Below are 22,062 nucleotides of genomic sequence, written 5' to 3' on the forward strand. Positions count from 1 at the left end.
GTATGGGTCCAGTCACTCTCCCCACAAGAGCCAGGTCTGGCACTAAGGTTGGATCCAGCAGCACCTTGGCTCCTCTCTGAGAAGGAGTTTATGAAGCAAGGGAGTGCGAGCTGTGTCTCCCTGGGTGCCCTCCCCGGGTGATGACAAGTGCCCACCACTTTCCCACGGGACTGCTCCTGGCCAGGTAGCCCCAGCCTGTGCCATGGCCTGGGTGAGTCCCCTGCAGGGGCAGACACTGGCACTTGTCCTCCTGAGATTTCTCTCCAGATGAGCTCTGATGCTCCTTGACTCCTTTCATGGAGCAGAGAGGCCTGGGAGATCTCCTGAGGAAAAACTCCATCCCAGAAGGCATTGAGTCCCTCAGCACCATTGGTGTCTCTTCTTCCTGAGATCACTGTCCTCCATCAGCAGGAGCCCTGCACTTCCCTTCTTCAGCCTTGGTCTGCAACACAGCCATGGAAGATGTTGCTTTTGCTCTCGATTGCTCTTGCAGCCAGCAGCTACAGGTGAGCTTTGCCTATGCCAAAGTCATTCCTGCAGAGCAGAGGGAAGGAAGATCAAGCCCCTGTCTGCAGCTGTCCTTGCTGTCACTCTGCGGCAGTTTCTCTGTAGCCCCTGCCCTGTGACAGCCCAGCCCTGCTGCCCCACACATGGTCCCAGGGCCCCAGTGTGCAGGCACAGCCCAGGACAGGGTCCACTCCTGCTGGAGACAGCTCTATCTGATGGGATGGCCTTGGCAGTCCCTGGTGCTGCATCACCCTGTGGCTGTCCTGTTAGGCAGCATCTCCAGCTCCTGGAGAAAACATGTCAGCTGTGAGGCTTCAGCAACAGCTCTTCCGCAGGCTCTGCTGGACTCTGGGCCAGGAGAGAGGCCGGGCAGGGCTGGGAGTTCCCCCCATGCAGGCCCTGAACCCAGCAAGAGGATGGAGATGCTCTGGCAGAAAGACTCAGCCTAAACCTGAGGGGAGTGGCCAGGGCTGGGAATGGCCGGGGAGAGATGGCCAATGGCTGCGGGATGACCAAGGCCCTGGGACACCTTCCTGCTCTCTTTGTGCCACCAAGGGCACAGAGCAGCCTCGTCTCCCCTGCACCTCCATCTCTGGGCTCCTTTCAGCAGCCCTGGCTCAGATCACAGCCCCTGTAGGGAGTCCCTCCCTCCACGGCCATGCAGGACCAGTTACACACCCATGGGTTTCTCTCCCAGGCTCTTGACAGCCCAGAACAGCTCGCTCAAGGCTCTCCTTCCTCCCCTCACCTCTCTCCCAGCACAGCCCAGTTGCTGCTGGTCCCACACCAGTGCCCACCCCAGGCTGCTCTGGGCAGTCCCACCACAGCCCCAGCCACTCTGCACAGCAACTCCTGGGGGGCAGAGAGAGCTCAGACCCCCAGATTGGTGACCATGCATGGCAAAAGGAGCAGGAGGCACCCTGTGTCCCCTGCTCTCCGCTCCAGAAGATCTGCAGAGGTCTGCAGCTCCTCAGGGCCATCCCCTCTCCCCAGCCCAGCACAATAGCCCTGGCCCGTGTGCTCCTCAACAGCTCTGACTGCTCCAGGCACAGAGTAGCTTTCCCAGGGCTGCTGAAGCCAGGGAGCGGTGTTCACTTCCCATTCATTCCTGATACACTGTTGGGGAAACAGTTCAGAAATATACAGGTTGTGAGCAATCCTGACTAAGGCCACATTGGGTTAATGGTTATTGAGGCCTAGTTAGAGGCTTTCTGAGAATGAGCTAATGGGAAAGAGATAACTTAATTGGCAACAGAAGAGGAAAATAATTATGTGAGAAGAGTGGGTTCCGTGAGAATGGTACGTGTAATTGGAATACAAAGCCATCTGCATGATATGATGGTGTAAACAAGACTTCTCTATATAAGTGAGTGCAAGTTGTAAATAAACGATTTCATACAATCATATTGATGTGCACATGGAATCCTTAAGCATCCGCAGACTGTTTTCCCACAAATGGCGCCTGAACAGGGACTAAGGATGGCCTGGACCAGGGACTAAGGATGGCCCAGACCAGGGACTCTCATGCTGTTGCTTCCAGGAGCGATGAAAACAGCTGGAATGAGAGAGGAGCGGAGAAGCCAGTCGAAAGGAGATTGCTGCCCCAGCAGTCTATGTAGCTGGTGCCCGGCTACGGAATGAACGAGCTCAGAATTGAAGAATCTTGCCCTGATCAGGTGAGCGGCTGGGGAGGAGATGGGGTCTACACTCTCTAATGAAGAAGAGGCAGTAGTTAAGCTCCTCCAATGTATTCTCTCTAAGAGAGGTTTATTACACGAAGGCAGGATCTTGCGTGAATTGCTAAAATGGGCACGGGATAGAGACTTGATCCCCTCGATGGGTACTGTTTTTGAGTTACCTACTTGGGAAGCCATAGGTACTGCCCTATGGGATAAAATTAGCGATGGAGATAAGGAGGCACAACGCTTAGCAACACTCTGGAAATTGATTAAAGAAACCTTAAAAGAAATGAAAAGTGAGAGGTCAACAGCAGCTTCAGTGTTTACTGTCTTAATGCCTGATCTACCAGTACCGATGAATGCTCAAAATATGAACTTGACCTCTAAACAGTTATTTGAGACACCTAAAATACCTTTACCAGCACCTGAAGGGACTGTACTGATTCAAGCTCAGTCAACTGTGCCATTTGACCCTGGGGGTCGGATGAAAAGTAAAAATGGGACCAAGAAGCAAAACCAAAAGCGACCGAAAACACCCACAGAATCGTCGGAGGAGCCAGAGGGAGAGAAGCCGGAGAACACAGGCGAGGAATCTTGGAATGCAGACTCCCCACTGTAGTGAAATGAGGCAACCAGGTGCCACCAATTGCCAGAGAGTGAGCATGAGCTTGTGTTAAGCCCACCTGTGCCTAATTAGGGTGGGCCCCCACTGCGCATGAGCAGAACCAGGGGGCCAATAAAAAGTGAGGCCTAAGACACAGGCAGAGCTCAGTCCTGGGCTAGCCAGCAGAGAAGCCAGTTGCTCTTAGAGCAACAGCACTGATCCGGGCTAGTCAACTCTGAGAGCCATAGGCTTAGAGCGTTGCTCGTGAGTCTCTGCTGGAAGACCTGGTTGGACCTTGAAGCGCTAATCCCTAAGAGAGGCTTGTCTTGCTACATCTGGTGGAGAATGCGGGCATAGACCTCGATCTAGCCCGTACTCAGACGAATCAGCAAAAAGGGATCCAGTCCGGCCCAAACTAGCATTAACAGAAAACCCAAGGAGTCTGGTAAGAAGATCCACTACCCTTCCTTCCCTACCACTGATTGACCAAGAAAAAGGAAAAGATGTGATTGTCAGCAAGCACCTCTGTTAATGAGAAGCTGGTGACAGTGGCGAAGGAGCAAGAGCTCTCCTCCTCATCATCCTCTGCGGCTGCGTGGGAACTCTGGCAGGAGGTCAGTAACCTATTGGGAGACCTCCATACTCAAAAAATGAACAAAACCATAACCGGATTAGGCGGTACCTGGGGAGTGGTGATCAATGCCCTGAAAGAAATAAAAGCCGAGGCGGAAACTGCCATCACCGCCATTGCAGCACTCCCGCCGAAAGCTAGCGTTGACACTAGAGCACCATCACCAGAAGCAGGATCCGGTGTTGTCCCCACAGCACCTCCGCTACCCACCCCTCCTGAGGATGGAAAAACCCGGAAGGCGTTCCTAGGACTAAGGGACAACAGCCTTGCCATCAAGGGCATGAGAGGGAAGCTGCACCATTCCATAGCCGAGTTTCTATCAGATATCGGGCTGGTGGAAGAAAAGGAAGCACCTGTTCCAAGCACTGAAAGAAACGAACAAAAGAATGTGAAGATGCCAACAGCCCATGCCCCTGAGATGGGCGGACCCAGCTGCTGCTTGAAACCATCCCTACTGGCACCTCCCAGCTCAGAAAAAGAGCATGGGAAAGAAGCAGCCACCCCACCAGCTGCACTCATGGGCCTGGAGGACAAAATAAAAGCCCTCCTGGAACAAACAAATCAGGCCATGAAATCTTTAGAAAAAAGGATGACAGACATAGAACAACGCTCGTTTTTCCATAAATATTGAGACCCACCCACCCTCCCTGATGATGATGAGGAGGATATTCAAACCCCGTTGTTATCAAGACAGAACAACCAAGGCATCAAAGGTGCTGATAAACCCCGACCCAGAAGATGGTCTGGCTTCAACTGTGATGCCATTCTCGAAGGGGATTGGGTGGCCAGCACTGTTGCTTGTCCTGTTCTGCACAATAACAATGGGCCACCTCAATTTGAACAGCACAGTTGGAAAACCTTACAGCAAGCCAAGAAGACCCTGAGAGAGGGAGGCTTAAAACCAGAGAGTGGTCAGGCCGTCCTGGATTGGCTCTTCACTGCTGACACCAATTACCCCCATGATTGCCGCAGTCTGGCCAGGTACCTTCTTACCCGCTCCCAGCAGATTGTCTGGGCCGAAGAATGGGAGCGCCTGGCCCAAGTAGAGGCAAACCGCCCTCGAGCATCCGGGGATCCACTATTAGGGATAACTGCCGAGATGCTCACGGGCTCGGGATGCTATGCAGATGTCCAAGTCCAGCTGCAGTTCCCGACTGTGTTCCACCACATTGCTGCGCACCTAGCCTGCCGAGCCTTTTACGTGGTTCCGGAGCCTACTCCAGTCCCTTCATTTACTGCCGTTAAGCAAGGGATGAATGAGCCTTTTCAACATTTTGTTGACAAACTCTGGCAGTCTATCATGACTCAATCTGAGCTGGGAGCAGAGCAGAAGGAATCCATGTTCAAGCTGTTGGTGTTTGAAAATGCGAATCCGAGAATGAAGTTGCTGTTCTCCACTTTACCAAAAACGACTGATGTCTCGGAGATGCTAGAGGTGGCTTCCAGGGCCACCCAAACACAACAAAACCAAGGCATGGCCAGTGCCTTTGCTGCCGCCCTGGAACCCACCCAAAAGCTCCTCGGGGCAGTTGCGCAGAAACTAGACAGAAGGGAAAATCGATACAGAAGGAGAAATCGATCAAGAAAATCGGCCCCTGTCTGTTTCCGCTGTGGAGCCACAGGACACTCAGCAAGAGCCTGCTCAGCCACAGTGTGGTGTGACCGATGCCAGAGAGACAACCACAACAACCTGGCATGCAGGTCTGCAAAAAACGGAAGGCGCAGCGCGCAAGGCCCCCGTGCCATGACACAAGTAGCCGGGCCAGCGCTCTACACCAGCTCCCTGCCCCAGCCGCAAGGGGAAGCCTGGGCATCGATGTGCCCTCAGCAATAGACGTCCTGCTCATGACAACACAGGTGCACCGGATACCAACGGGAATTTATGGACCAATATACCAAGAAGATAGCACGATTGGAGCCTTACTAATGGGTTGTTCTTCCACTGGAGTTGCAGGACTTGTGCTCCCAGGAGTTATAGATGCAGATTATACAGGGGAGATCATGATTACTTGCTTTACATTAACGACCCCCTGATAATACAAAGCAGGAACCCGGCTAGCACAACTGGTCGTCCTCCCAAAAATGACTCTGGGAAAGAACGCCCCCGTGGTACGAGGCAGTCAGGGCTTTGGATCTTCTGGAAACACTCTGGTAACCTTAGTGCAACAGATGAAGACAAGGCCCATCATAATTGGAAAGCTGACCGCTGGAAAAGAGGTCAAGACCCTTTCCATGATGATGGACACCGGGGCTGATGTTACAATAATCAACCTTAATGTGTGGCCTCATCATGGGAAACTTATCACTGCCCACGATGCCGTCCAGGCAGTAGGTGGTGGTTGCACCCCCTTTCAGGCCCTTAAACCCATGCAGTTACAGTTTCCCGAAGGACAAGCAGTGACTGTACGTCCCTATGTGTTGCCGTTACCAGGACAACTTGGAGGGTTGGTTGGCAGGGAAGTGATGAGCCAACTAGGGGCTGTTCTCTCCATCCCCGAACCCATCCATTCGAACCGTATTGAGGATGCTCTCGTCAAGCCAGTGCAAAACCAGCGGCTATTAGAGCTCTTTCTTACATTACAGCGTATGCTGAAAATTCACACACAACCGTGCTGCATCTTGCACATTCGCAGCCATAAAACGTCCTTGGGCCTAGGGGAGGGAAATGCAAGGGCTGACTCGCTGGTCAGCCTAGGATTACAGGGTCCCGTAAGTCAGTTCACAAAGGCTCAAAACAGCCATTCCTTATTCCATCAAAATGCCAGGGCATTGAAGCGCATGTTTGCAATTCCATGGGAAGATGCAAAAGGGATTGTTAAAGCATGCCCTCAGTGCGCACAATTTGGCCCTGCCCTAGGAGTGGGAGTCAATCCGCGTGGGCTGCAAGCAGGAAAGATCTGGCAGATGGATGTCACCCACATTCCAGAATTCGGACGACTTAAGTATGTCCATGTGTCCATAGACACATTTTCAGGCATGCGTTGGGCGACAGCTCAGACAGGGGAGAAGGCCTTACATGTGGTCTGTCACCTGACCAATTGCTTTGCTGTTATGCGGGTCCCTCAAGTAGTAAAAAACAACAATGCACCTGCTTATACAGGTGGAAAAGTCAAGCAGTTTCTTGCTACTTGGGGAGTAAAACATGTTACAGGAATCCCTCATTCGTCCACAGGCCAGGAGATAGTGGAAAGAGCTAATCGCACCCTGAAGATATATCTGCAAAAACAGAAAGACAGCAAAGACATGGACCCACAGATGCGGCTTAGCAAAGTGCTTTTTACACTGGATTTTTTTAGTCTAAGCCGCGATTCCCAGCAACCCCCTGTGTTACTCCACTACTCGTCCCAGAAAATCAACCGCATGCCGGAAGTCCAGATTAACTACAAGGATCCATCTACAGGTCAGTGGGTAGGGCCCAAGCCGCTACTGTTTACCGGAAGAGGTTATAGCTGTGTCTCCACAGACTCCGGACCGCTTTGGGTACCCAGTAAATGGACACGCCCTACCGCCACCAGACCCCTAACGGACAACGGTGCATCATTCAGCACCTCAAACTGAAAAACCTTGCCATATTTGCACTTTTGGACATCATATAATTTTTCTTACTTGTTGCTTGTGTTCTTCTAACAAAAAAATTAAAATAACCACAAAAAAAAACAAAACAAATAAAAGCCCCCCCCCAAAAAAAGAGAAATTGTCATTTTTTTTGTATTTGTGTTTATTATGTACTTATTACAACTGTCACAGTAGTACTTCACCAAAAAGAAAAAAAAAAAAAAACCGAGGGGGGAAATGTAGTGTAATGAGGCAACCAGGTGCCACTAAGTGCCAGGGAGTGAGCATGAGCTTGTGTCAAGCCCACCTGTGCCTAATTAGGGTGGGCCCCTACTGCGCATGAGCAGGACCAGGGGGCCAATAAAAGGTGAGGCCTAAGACACAGGCTGAGCTTAGTTCTGGGCTAGCCAGCAGCGAGGTCACTTGCTCATAGAGCAACAGCACTGATCTGGGCTGGTCAACTCTGAGAGCCATAAGCTTAGAGCATTTCTCGTGAGTCTCTGCTGGAACACCTGGTTGGACCTTGAAGCGCTGTTCACTGAGAGGTTTGTCTTGCTACACCCCACCTCGAGCCCGCCTGCCGCGGCTCCCAACTGCTCTGCCACCTTTCCACTACCCAAGCCTGATTTATTTTCTTGACCACAGTTGCCATCAATTAATTCTCTGCTTCACCTGTCAACACCATCAGTGCCTGCTATAGAGCAACAACCAAGGAAAGAACTGGGACTCGGAGACAAGCAACCAAGGAAACTGCTGAAGAAACTGAAAGAACTGGAGACCAAGGATGAGTATACCCCTGAAAAAACCCTAGTTTTTTGCTCTGGGGAACATCCCGAACAATGGGGCACTAATCCATTTTTACCCCCTGATCCGTTCCATATTCCTGCTCCTATTTCCCTTAACCCTTTAACACCCGCTGCTCTACCTCTTCCAGATCCAGCATGGGGAGCGGAGGGTAGTGGGGGGGGGTGGTAATGTGTATCCAGTAACTAGATGGAAGGGAATTATTCAAAATGATACAGTTGAAGGAGAAATGGTTCCCAATATGAGTCCGATGGTTTTCCAGTGATTGTGGGACCAGGAGGAGGAGGTCAATGGGTTGCATTAGATTGGAAAATGATAAAAGAAGCCGAAGTTGCCATTGCGCAGAATGGTTTGAAATTGGTTTGAGTCATTTACTCAATCTCCTTTGCAGCATCTTTTTACTGCTCGGTTGTTGATGCCATATGACACAAAAATGCTCATTGATACTCTGTTAACTCCTTCTCAACAATTGCAATTTCATCATAAATGGTAAATGCTATGTGAAAATGCAGCTGTGGTTCCTAGACAGAACACTGATGCATTATACGGAGTGCAAGCACAAATGTTACTCGGTGCTTATCCTTTTGTACCTGCAGATTTGCAGGCATGGTTTCAAACTGAAGTGTTATAACTTTCACAAGAATTGGCATATAAGGCTTTGCAAATTGTTCATGATCCTGCACAAGCAACCCCTTTCCTTTACAAATATTAAACAGAGAGAGCAGAGCCATATTCAAAATTTGTGGATCACTTATATTCAGTGGTAATGTCACATCTTGATTTGTCAAAAGAGATGAAAAAAAGAAAAAAAAAAAAACAAAAAAGAAAAACACTGGTGTTTCATACAGAGATAAAAAAACTTGGTTGGTAATTATACTTGCAGTTTTGGTTTGAGAGATTGTACCACTTCATTTTGTTTCAGGGTGACTTCTAGTGGTTGTTGTTAGTTTTTCTTACGTATTGGTGAGAAGTAAGACAAAAAACACAGTTATGAGAATGAGTATGCCTTTTTGGAGGCTGAAAGTTGCTGCGGAGAGCGAGAGTTGCTCCTGGTACGGAGACCACCCCCACTCCTGCCTCCACAGCTGCTTCTCGCCGCCCCGCACACACTGCTGCTGCTCAGCAAATGAGCCCTGCTGCAGACACCACAGCAGAGAAAAAAAAGTGTGTATGTGTGTGTGTACTTTTGCTGTTTATAGGCGTGGAATTTTGTCTCTAAACAATTTTATTAGGCTTTTTGGGCTTCAATTTGGCAACCATGGAGGAAACTAGGACTTCACCATGCCGGGATCCTGGAGGGGTCTGGGGACGCTTTTGGGGCCCCCCGACTAATTTTTGTCGGATAAGCCTCCTCTACCCCCTTGGTTCTACGCGCCGGTGGACATCTGAATTTCCTCATACTAATAAGTTATTTAAGCCCTTCCACTGTAGTGTGAACTGTGCTTTTAGTATTGTGTTGTATTGATAACAGGTTTTTGTTAATGTTGTAATTTATGTGACATCGCTGGAGTGGACCCGAGACAGATCATTTTGCCCCTTATTCAAGACTATTTGGCTTGGCTACTGCGAACTTCAACAGACCTGCAAATAGCATTGGCGGGGAAATAACGAATTCTTACCCCTCATAACGCTTGTTACCACCTTTATCTAACATGCAGTAGGAATCATGTAGTTTTTTGTCTGACAGTCCAGTGGACGGCATAATGGTCTTTACGGATGTTGAAAAAAAAATCTCGTAAAGCTGTTGTTACCTGGGAGGAGACGCCTGGGCAATGGAAAGAACATTTAATTCAAGGGAAGTCATTTGACTCTTTGCAAAGCCTTGAACTTACCGCAGTTATTTGGGTTTTTGAAACATGGAATAATACTGCTGTAAATATAGTCTCTGATTCACTTTATGTAGTAGGCATTGTTTTGAGAATGTATCATGCCATTTTGAAGGACATTTCGAATAAGCATTTGTATTTCTTATTGCAGAAGTTATTAAGACTCTTAGCAGAAAGAGCACATTCTTATTTTATCACTCATATCCGGAGTCATCTTAGTGACCGAGGTTTGGCTATCTGCAATAACCGAGCTGACCATTTAGTTGCACCAGCGTGGACTAGTTCTTCTGTTGATGTTTTTTCACAGGCTTGACAATCTCATGCGTTTTTTTCATCAATCTGCTAAAGTCCTAGCAAAGCAATTTCATTTACCTCTGGGGGATGGCCAGGGAATTGTGAAATCTTGTCCTGATTGCCAAAAGGTTGATTTGGTATTGGGATGGAAGTCAATCCTAAAGGTTTAAAATCCTTGGAACTGTGGCAAATGGACGTCACTCATGTACAACAGTTTGGATGCTTAAAATATGTGCCTGTTGTTATAGATACTTTTTCTATGGCCGTTTGGGCCTCTGCTGAGACTGGTGAGGCAACGAAACATGCTATCAGACATCTATATGTATCCTTTGCTGTTCTAGGAGTACCTCAGTCTATTAAGATGGATAATGGCCCCGCTTATTCTTCTGCTCATTTTCGACAGTTTTGTGGACAATGGAGTATTCGACATGTTACTGGTATTCCTCATAACCCTGCGAGTCAAGCAATAGTGGAACGTTGCCGTTCGGTACTAAAGACACTCCTTGAAAGAGAAAAAAGGGGGGAGGAAGGGAGTCCTCCTCAGGACCGGTTAAGTAAGGCTGTACATGTCATGAACTATTTACGCCTTACAAGAGATCGTACAGAACCTCCGATACTGATTCACCAAAAAGCTTTAGCAGACTTTCCTTCAGAACCTTCCCACAAAATTTTGGTGGAATTCAAGGATTCCATCACTGGACAATGGGAAGGGCCTGCAGATGTGAAACTGATTGGTCGAGGTTATATGTGCTTACTTACAGATACTGGAGTGCATTGGGTACCGAGCAGATGGGTTCGACCGTGGAAACAAATGCCTTTAAATGTGAATTCACAGTGATAATATTTCTGATACAAGTATTTGGTTTGGGAGATTGTACTGATTTATTTCATTTTAGGCTGATTCCACCAGATTTTAGTAGTAATAGTGTTTTGGTTTTTAAAGTTTTTGGTAGAGGCTGTTAAATTTTTCTCATATATTGGTAAAAAGTACGATAGATTCATGAGAATGTTTTTCAGAGGCCGAGAAATGCTGGGGAGTGAAAGAAATTCCCCCCCCCCCGACCTTTTTCCCCGCGGCTGCTTTTCAAACCCCCTTCACGTGGCAATTGCTCCCAGCAAGCTTGCTACAGCTGCAGGTGCTGCCTCTGCCCCCGCAGATACTGTAGCTATGAGCCCTGCTGGGAGGGGGAGGAAAGGACACCACATAGCCTCATTAAAAAGACAAAAAAAAGAAAAGCTTCTCTAATGCTTTCTGAAAGGTATGAAGCAGAAGTGGGAAATATTTTTACATAGTTCTGGGCATCAAATGTCCAGGCCTGAATTTTGGTAAGCAGTAACTCGAGGGTTACCTGCTACTCATGAAGGATAGTGATATTTTCTTTTCTTTGAAAGGAGATTTTCGCTATCCATGAAATAGAAATAATTTGGCTTCAGTTAGGTTGCATCACTACTCTGCTTTTATGCAAACTCCAGATATTTTAAAACAACTTACTTTGATGGGTACATTGATTAAAATTTGATCTATTATTTAAGAAAAGAATTTAAAAGATGCTCAAAGCTGCATTGCAAAATACTGTATACTATGCAGGGAGTGGTGTGATAGAAAGAAATTTCTTCAAGTTTAGTTTGAAACCATTAGAATACATGATTCGATAATAAAACTTTTTTCATTTAATACAATAAAAAAAAAAAAAGGGGAAAAGACAAGGGAAGAGCATATACCATCATGAGAAGAAAAAAGAGCGTGACCTCATGAGAGCACTAATGAGTTATCAATATCATTTTGATCAAACTGGTCAATGCAACAATTAGGCCTAGGAAACAAGGGAAAGTTTGAAATTTGGGTTTCTTGCTGTTTCATTTGTATGACACATAGCAAGAGGAAAAGCCTTTAGTAAGAATTGATAAAAATCATAAAATATACCAGTTAGCTTGTTGGCTTACAGATTTAATTAGGCAAGGCTTATCAGTTATATATGTTATTATTGCTTTTATATTACTAGCATGTTATTATTACCTTTGTATTAGTATATATGTTATTATTGCTTTTGCATTATTGGTATGTTATTGCTTTTGCATTGCTAGTATGCTGTTTATGACAGTATATCATTAGCATGTTATCTTACGTAACGAAATAAGTCAGAATTGCTCAAAAAACAAAAAGGGGAATATGTTGGGGAAACAGTTCAGAAATATACAGGTTGTGAGCAATCCTGACTTACTTCAATTTAGGCCACATTGGGTTAATGGCTATTGAGGCCTAGTTAGAGGCTTTCTGAGAATGAGCTAATGGGAAAGAGATAACTTAATTGGCAACAGAAGAGGAAAATAATTATTTGAGAACAATCTTTCCATGAGAATGGAATGTGTAATTGGAATACAAAGCCACCTGCATGATGTGATGGTGTAAACAAGGCTTCTCTATATAAAGTGAGTGCAAGTTGTTAATAAACGATTTCATACAATCATATTGATGTGCACATGGAATCCTTAAGCCTCCGCAGACTGTTTTCCCACAGGTACTGGAGTGCGTTGGGTATCGAGCAGATGGGTTCGACCATGGAAACAAATGCCTTTAAATGTGGATTCACAGTGATAATATTTCTGATACAAGTATCTGGTTTGGGAGATTGTATTGATTTATTTTATTTTAGGCTGATTCCACCAGATTTTAGTAGTAATAGTGTTTTGGTTTTTAAAGTTTTTGGTAGGTGTTGTTAAATTTTTCTTATATATTGGTAAGGAGTACGATAGATTCATGGGGATGTTTTTCAGAGGCCGAGAATTGCTGCGGAGAGAAAGAAACTTGCCCCCCCCCCCCCCCCCCGACTCTTTCCCCCGTGGCTGCTTTTCAACACCCCTTCGTGTCGCTGGTGATGCTGCCAGCAAGCTTGCTACAGCTGCAGGTGCTGCCTCTGCCCCCGCAGATACTGTAGCTGTCAACCCTGCTGGGAGGGGGAGGAAAGGACACCACATAGCCTCATTAAAAAGACAAAAAAAGAAAAGTTTCTCTAATTCCTTCTGAAAGGTATAAAACAGAAGTGGGAAATATTTTTACATTGTTCTGGGCATCAAATGCCCAGGCCTGAGTCTGGATAGGTAATAATGTGAGGGTTACCTGCTACTCATGAAAGCTAGTGATATTTTCTTTTCTTTGAAAGGAGATTTTAGTTATCCATGAAATAGAATCTTTTTAATGTGTAACGCCATACAAAAGATGAAGACATTTACAATCAAAAAAAAAAATCAAAAATCAAAAAAAAAAAATTTAACTTCAGTTAGGTAGTGTCACTACTCTGCTTTTATGCAAACTCCAGTTTTTAAAGCAACCTACTTTGATGGGCACATTGATTATAATTTGATCTATTATTTAAGAGAAGAGTTTAAAAGATGCTCAAAGCTGCACTGCAAAATACTGGATACTATGCAGGGAGTGGTGAAATAGAAAGAAATTTCTTCAAGTTTAGTTTGAAACCATTAGAATACATGATTCGATAATAAAACTTTTTTCATTTAATACAATAAAAAAAAAAAAAAAGGGGAAAAGACAAGGGAAGAGCATATACCCTCATTAGAAGAAAAAAGAGCGTGACCTCATGAGAGCACTAATGAGTTATCAATATCATTTTGATCAAACTGGTCAATGCAACAATTAGGCCTAGGAAACAAGGGAAAGTTTGAAATTTGGGTTTCTTGCTGCTTCATTTTTATCACACATAGCAACAGGAAAAGCCTTCGGTATGAACTGATAAAAATCATAAAATATACCAGTTAGCTTGTTGGCTTACAGATTTAATTAGGCAAGGCTTATCAGTTATATATCATAGAATCATAGAATCCTAGGGGTTAGAAGGGACCTCGAAAGATCATCTAGTCCAACCCCCCCTGCCAGAGCAGGGCCACCTAGAGTACATCGTGCAGGAACGTGTCCAAGCGGGTTTTGAATGTCTCCAGTGAAGGAGACTCCACGACCCCCCTGGGCAGCCTGTTCCAGGGCTCTGTCACCCTTACAGTAAAAAAATTTTTTCGAATATTCAACTTGAACCTCCTGTGCTCCAATTTACACCCATTACCCCTTGTCCTATCACTGGTCACTACTGAGAAAAGCCTAACTCCATCTCCCTGACACTCACTCCTTACATATTTGAAAACATTGATGAGGTCACCCCTCAGTCTCCTTTTCTCTAGACTAAAGAGACCCAGCTCCCTCAGCCTTTCCTCATAAGGGAGATGTTCCACTCCCTTAATCATCTTAGTAGCTCTGCACTGGACTCTTTCAAGCACTTCCCTGTCCTTCTTGAACTGAGGGGCCCAGAACTGGACACAATACTCCAGGTGCGGCCTCACCAATGCAGAATAGAGGGGGAGGAGAACCTCTCTTGACCTACTAACCACACCCTTTCTAATGCACCCCAGGATGCCATTGGCCTTCTTGGCCACAAGGGCACATTGCTGGCTCATGGTCATCCTCTTGTCTACCAGGACCCCCAGGTCTCTTTCACCTACACTGCTCTCCAGCAGGTCAGCCCCCAACCTATACTGGGACATTGTGTTGTTCTTCCCCAAATGCAAAACTCTACACTTCCCCTTGTTGAACTTCATCATGTTTCTCTCTGCCCAACTCTCCAGCCTGTCTAAGTCTCTCTGAATGGCAGCACGGCCTTCCGGTGTGTCAGCCACTCCTCCCAGCTTAGTGTCATCAGCAAACTTGCTGAGGGTACACTCTATACCCTCATCCAAGTCGTTGATGAAGATATTGAACAACACCGGTCCCAGCACCGACCCCTGAGGGACTCCACTAGTCACACACCTCCAACCAGATTCTGCCCCATTGACTACAACTCTCTGACTCCTTCCTTTCAACCAGTTCCTGATCCACCTCACTACCTGATCACCAAACCCATACTTGGTCAACTTATCTACAAGGATGCTGTGAGAGACGGTGTCAAATGCTTTACTGAAATCAAGATAAACCACATCTACCGCTCTTCCATCATCTATCCACCTAGTAATTTCCTCATAGAAGGCTATGAGGTTAGTCAAACATGATTTACCCTTGATAAAACCATGCTGACTGCTCTTGATGACCCCCATGTCCTTGATATGCCTGGAGATAGTGACAAGAACAAGTTGTTCCATCACCTTTCCAGGGATGGAGGTGAGGCTGACCGGTCTATAGTTACCCGGGTCCTCCTTCTTGCCCTTCTTGTAGACTGGGGTGACATTTGCTATTCTCCAGTCCTCAGGCACCTCTCCTGTTACCCATGACTTACTGAAGATGATGGAGAGTGGCCTAGCAATGACCTCCGCCAGCTCCCTCAGCACCCTTGGATGCATTCCATCTGGACCCATCGACTTATGGATGTCCAGATTCCTCAGCTGATCCCTAACCCAATCCTCATCTACTACGTCAAATTCCTTATCTATCTTGACTACTTCTGGGGCTAAATGAATCTGGGGCTCATGTGGAAGCCCTGCAGGAGTAAAGACAGAGGCAAAGAAGGCGTTCAGCACCTCTGCCTTCTTTATATCCTCTGTCTCCAGGGCTCCCATCTCATCCCTTAGTGGGCCAATATTGCCTCTAGCGTTAGTTTTACTAGCTATGTATTTGAAAAAGCCCTTTCTATTATCCTTAACCTGACTTGCAAGGTTAAGTTCCAAGGAGGCCTTAGCTTTCCTAATTGCCTCCCTACATCCTCTGACGACAGTCCTGTATTCCTCCCAAGTGACCAGCCCCCCCTTCCATGATCTGTAGATTTTCCTTTTCCACTTAAGTTTTCCCAGCAGTTCCTTTTTTAACCATGCTGGTCTCCTAGCTCCCTTACTAGATTTCCTAACCATAGGGATGCTCTGATCCTGTGCTTGCAAATAGTGGTCCTTGAATATTGACCAGCTATCTTGAGCCCCTTTATCTTCTAACACCCTGTCCCATGGGATTTCTCTTAACAGTTGATTGAGGAGGCCAAAGTTTGCCCTGTGGAAGTCCAGGGTTTTGGTCCTACTGGGTATTCTGTTCCTTCCACACAGGATCCTGAACTCTACCATCTCATGATCACTGCAGCCAAGGCTGCCATTGACCACCACTGCTTCGACAAGGCCCTCCTTGTTGGTTAGTATAAGATCCAGCAGCGCTCCTCTTCTAGTCGGCTTGTCCACCATCTGCATTAAGAAGTTATCATCAATGCACTGGAGGAACCTCCTAGACTGTGAAAGGCTGGCTGTGTGAGTCAACCAGCAGATATCAGGGTAGTTAAAATCCCCCATGAGGACTAGGGACTGAAGTTGTGAGGCTGCTTTCAGCTGCCTGTAGAAGGCCTCACCAACCTCTTCGCCTTGATCAGGAGGTCTGTAGTAGACCCCCACAACTGTGTCACCCACACCAGCCTGCCCCTTAATTCTTACCCACAGACTTTCAACTTGCCCCTCATCAGCCCCTGCACAAAACTCAACACATTCTAGTTGCTCTCTTACATAAAGAGCAACTCCACCACCTCGCTTCCCCGCCCTATCTTTCCGAAAAAGTACATAACCATCCATGGCCACATTCCAGTCATGTGACCTATCCCACCATGTCTCTGTTATCGCTACCAGATCATAACCCTTAGCCCGTACACTGTCCTCTAACTCTTCTTGCTTATTCCCCATGCTGCGTGCATTAGCATACAGACATTTCAGGAAACAAACAGAGCACACTGGTGGGACTAAATCCTTCCTAGACCAACTGCCTTTGGGCCCTGGTTTGTTCTTCTTGTGTTTGTCCCTAACAGACCCAGTTTTCTCCCCTTCCCCCTTCACATCTAGTTTAAAGCTCTCTCAATGAGCCCTGCTAAGTCCTGCCCCAAAAGCCTCTTCCCCCTCTGGGACAGGTGCATCCCACCTGTCACCACCAGGCCAGGTGTCTCATATAGCATCCCATGATCAAAAAAAACCAAAACCCTGTCTTTGGCACCAGTCTCTTAGCCACTCATTGACCTGTAGACTCTTCCTATATACCTCCCCACCCATTCTTACAGGAGGGATGGAGGCAAACACTACTTGTGCTCCAGACCCCCTAACTAGCCGTCCCAGGGCCCTGAAGTCACTCTTCATTGCCCTTACATTTCTTGTGATAATTTCATCACTGCCAATCTGAAAAATCAGCAGTGGATAGTAATCAGAGGGACCCACAAGATTAGGGAGTTTCCTTTTAACATCTCTTATCCGAGCCCCAGGGAGGCAGCAGACCTCCCTGTGGGATGGGTCCGGTCGACAGATGGGCCCTTCCGTCCCCCTCAGAAGGGAGTCACCCACCACAACTACTCTCCTTTCCTTCTTGATTGAAGAAGTCCTAAGGACACGGGGTGACTGACGAATATGTTATTATTCGTTATTATGTTATTATTGCTTTTGCATCAGTATATATGTTATTATTTCTTTCACATTATTGGTATGTTATTGCATTTTCATTACTAGTATGCTGTTTATGACAATATATCATTAGCATGTTATCTTACGTAAGAAATAAGTCAGAATTGCTCAAAAAACAAAAAGGGGAATATGTTGGGGAAACAGTTCAGAAATATACAGGTTGTGAGCAATCCTGACTTAGGCCACATTGGGTTAATGGTTATTGAGGCCTAGTTAGAGGCTTTCTGAGAATGAGCTAATGGGAAAGAGATAACTTAATTGGCAACAGAAGAGGAAAATAATTATGTGAGAAGAAGGTTCCGTGAGAATGGAATGTGTAATTGGAATACAAAGCCACCTGCATGATATGATGGTGTAAACAAGACTTCTCTATATAAGTGAGTGCAAGTTGTTAATAAACGATTTCATACAATCATATTGATGTGCACATGTAATCCTTAAGCCTCCGCAGACTGTTTTCCCACAATACACTAAACAGGGATCTCGGACACAGTACTTGCTGCAGTTTTGTTTATTTTACTTAAATCCACTGGAGGTTCTCCATTTACACAAAGTTTCTTGTTCACAAAATATTGGTGGATAGTTAAGGAAAGGGGATGAATACTGACATTACTTCAGCCCTGGTTGTTGCTTTCTGTGTCAGGAGGAGCAGGGACTGTTCATCGGCTGCCAAGGAGTTGTCCCAGCTCTGCAACAGGAGCTTCATGGGCAAGGTGAGAACAGGGACCAGTCCTAGAGTGGAAATTTTTCAAATGAAATAACTAGTGATGCTAAAGGCATTGCAGCTTCTGTGTTCCCTGCCACAAAAGCTGTGCCTGAATCTGCAGATGAAACTCTCATTCCCAGCCTGACAGCAACAGCAAGAGCAGCTGAGGGAGCCATGGAGAGAGGCAGAGGGGAACTCAGGAAAGCCTTTGTGAAAAATAAGGGTTTAAAATTGTAATTTATTGTTTTGTTTAGTGTATCTTTCAATTTAATAATGTTTGCTTTGGCTGTTTGTTGAGGTAGCATGTTGTTTTGGGGTGTATGTTTAAGCGTACTTATAAGGAAGAAAAGTCAGAAAAACAGGAGGAGGGGCCGACCGTGGGGGCCCGCGAAACAGGGACGTCATGTGACCATTTCCCTCAGCATCAGAATGAAGCCCGCGGAACATGAAACCATTTCCCTCAGCAACAGAACAAAGGCTGTGAAGGAAGAATCAATGCTGGGAGAGCCTGCGAAACGAGAACCAATGATAAACTGATAAGAGGAAGGGGTTTACGAAAAGTATAAAAGGACTGATTTTACCTTATCAAATTTGCGAGGCAGTGGTGAAGCTGCAGCTCCCTGGCCGCCCAGCGCGCTGCAGTGCGTTGCTTTACTTATATCTCTCTCAATAAAAAGTTTTACTGCTGAAACATTGAGTCAGCGTTTTTAACAGCCTTTCCCTCACCCAGCCCTGCACAGCCCCTCCCAGATGTTGATAATGCCTGGCAGGCACCTCAAGCCCCTGGGCAGGGGGAGTTGGGCACATGGCAGCAAAGGTGCACTTCACCTCTTCTCTTAGTAGATAGAGAAGGAGGTGCCCAACACCACAGACCCCATGGGCTGGCTGAGGGCTGTGCTTTCACACAGACCCTGATGAACCTGGGAAAGTGATGCTGGATTTTTCTGTAGGGTGATAGAGAATGAAGGCACTGGAAAACATAGAAGGTTCCTAGAAAACCAGAAGGTGATGGTGTACGGACTCACAGCTCCTGATACCACCTCCCCAGCTGAAGTTCCATCCTACCTTGCCAGAGAAGTACAGCCTGAGGAAAGCAAAGTTCCCATCAGGAATCTATGCCCTGACTGTGCTTGTGAAAATCCCATTCAGAAATATTCTGGTATGATCTGGATCCGAGAGCAGTGCTGTCCCAGAGAACACTTTCAAAACCAAAAGGACCCTGTCCTGTCCTCCCTGTCTCTTGCCAGCCACAGCTTCTGCCAGCACTAGGGAGCTCCCCAGGCAGGCTGAGCGCTGCCCCTGGCAGGCAGCAGAGTGTGCCCCAGCACAACACATTTTCCTCCCACCCACAAAAATCCTCCGGAAGGATCCCATCAGCTGTGGCACAGGCTGCCAGCTGGAGAAGACCCCCTCCAGGAAGCCCAGCTTCACTGCCCTGCAGCCAGAGACTCACCAAGGCAGAGGCTGTGAAGATTTCTCCCCCAGGTAGCTCTCAGCTCTCCTCCAAGCCTAGGCTGCTTTTCTCCTCTCCCTCCCTCCTCTCCCCTGCCCTGCTGCCTTCAGGCAGTGCCCTCAGCCCTGCTGTGCTCTGCAGAGGAGCTGCTCTTGTTCAGAGATTTCTCTCTGCAGCACTCTCTGCTTGCCAGACTTTGGCACTTGCTCAACTCTCTTGGGGCTCCCTCCAGCTCTCCCTGGGGCTCCCCAGGAACCCAATGTGACACACACTAAAGTCATCGCTCATGTACCCTGCCTCCCTCCTTTCCAGCACAGCCAGTTCCCCTCTAGAGACACAACCTCTGCTTCTCCCACTCTCACACTGGACACCCAGGCAGTGCCAGGGGGAATCTTCTTTCCCTCCTCTTCCCATGCAAGCCATGGGTGACACTGGAGGTACCAGGGGTGGTCCAACCTCAGTCAGGGCAGCTGCTCAATTTAGTGGCCAAGCACAGCCCTGTGGGGCTACAGGAAATGTCAGGGCACTCCCGCAAAACCACCTGCTGATGGCACAACAGCACAGGACTGTCACATCCCATGGCCTGACCCAGACAACAGCCAAAGGAGATTCCATCTCCCAGGCCAGAGTTTCCCTTTCAGGGAAAAGTTACCCTTGGAGGGTAAATAAAAACTGAAAGCCTCCTGAGACCATCCAAATACCCCTTGATCACATTAAGATGAAATGACACTCAAGGTCTTTTTCTCTTCAGTCAAAATATCAGCTCTTTTGCTTTAACAATTAAAGGCTATTTTCGAGCAATTTTTAGGGAACACAAATCACTCACAAGTGTGAATGAATAAATATAAAGCACAAAAATAGACACTTCAATGTTCAGACTGTGCAATCACAAGGGCTGATTGCTTGGATCACAAAAACCACATGCTCAAATGACATCTCAACAATCCAGTCCTCTCACCCCATGAGTCCAAATATCATAAGGCATGATGCTATCATAAGGCAATATCATAAGGCAATGATATCATGATGGCTACAAGCTTAGCATCTTCACTCCAGCTTCTTCAATTCAGGCCGTGGTGATATGCATGATGTTCAGAGTCTTTGTTCTTCAAGCAGTGTCACCCCCAAAGCTAAGGGTTCTGCAGCAACATCCTTGGGACTTGCTGTGCCCTTGAATTTTGTTGTCCAAAAGCATTTCTAAGTCAATTGTTCAAAAGGTGCACTTTACAAACTGATGTTTTTTATTTAGGATAGGGCACTTCAAATCAGAGACTTTTTGGTGGCATTACCTGCAATAACATTATTCACTACGTACAATGATCATAAACTTCACAACAGTAGAGCATAACAAAACCAAGTAAGAATGGAAAATTTACACAATAGCAGCACAATTAAAAATACAAAAAGAACTCGTAATTAACTTTGTCTTAGTTTTGGTCCTTCTGCAGAGTTCAGCAACCTTCAGGGATCCCATAGTCTGCTCTCATGGATAAGTTTTCCATAATAACTACATTCTATTATCACATATACCTTTGCCATACACACACCTACCTATATTAGTCAGCTAGTAAATTTCCACAAGGCTCCCTTAAGCTATTGCTTATACATTTCTACTACTTGTACACTTCTACTTCTGTAAAACCATTGCATATATGTGTAGTGAAATGAGGCAACCAGGTGCCCTTAATTGCCAGGGAGTGAGCATGAGCTTGTGTCAAGCCCACCTGTGCCTAATTAGGGTGGGCCCCCACTGCGCATGAGCAGGACCAGGGGGCAAATAAAAGGTGAGTCCTGAAGCACAGGCTCAGCTCAGTCCTGAGCATGCTTTGCAGAGAGGCCAGTTGTTCTTGGAGCACTGTATTGCCTTCATTGCGCCACTAGTGCTCATTGCCCACAAGGTGAGGCTCTGGTGGTGCAGCCGGCTAAGACACAGTGCTGCAATGCCGAGGCCCCGGGTTCGAGACTCCTCAGAGCCTCACCCTGAGGGCTCTCCAAATCCTCACTGCAAATATTTCTTGAGAAATTGTGGATGCTGGGATTGTTAAAGGGCAGGTTAGGTGGGTCTTGGAGCAACGAGGGCTGGTGGAAGGTGTCCGTGCCCATGGGACTCGAAGATCTTCAAGGTTCCTCCAACCTGTGAAATATGTTCATCTGATTCGTGTCAATCTCTTACCTACCCTTGTATAACCACAAGCCTAAGATGTATATAGTTTCTTTTTTTTTGTGAAGGCCATCTGACGAACATTACCGGTTTGAACCAGTTCTGCTGCTGGCCTTGTTGTGCTGTGTAAGAGAAGCCTATAGAGTGCATGTGTAAAGTTTGGGGTCATCCTGGGGGCGAGCAGAAGAGAAGACCTTAAGAGGTGAAGAGGGCATGCGCTGAAGTGTCCTGCCTCCTTATCTCCATCGCTAATTTTATCCCATAGGGCAGTACCTATGGCTTCCCAAGTAGGTAACTCAAAAGCGGTACCCATTGAGGGGATCAAGTCTCTATCCCGTGCCCATTTCAGCAATTCACGTAAGGTCCTGCCTTCGTGTGATAAACCTCTCTTAGAGAGAATACATTGGAGGCAGAATACTGCCTCTTCTTCTTTAG

The 22,062-nt window shown here is 46.8% G+C and overlaps 1 pseudogene; it reads left to right on the top strand.

The window, feature by feature from the left end:
* The first annotated feature begins 6,781 nt into the window (after positions 1 to 6,781).
* Positions 6,782 to 22,062, top strand: part of LOC115600102 — a 69,257-nt pseudogene continuing 53,976 nt past the window's right edge.

Source organism: Calypte anna, chromosome W (assembly GCF_003957555.1).
Source record: "Calypte anna isolate BGI_N300 chromosome W, bCalAnn1_v1.p, whole genome shotgun sequence".
Classification (NCBI taxonomy): domain Eukaryota; kingdom Metazoa; phylum Chordata; class Aves; order Apodiformes; family Trochilidae; genus Calypte; species Calypte anna.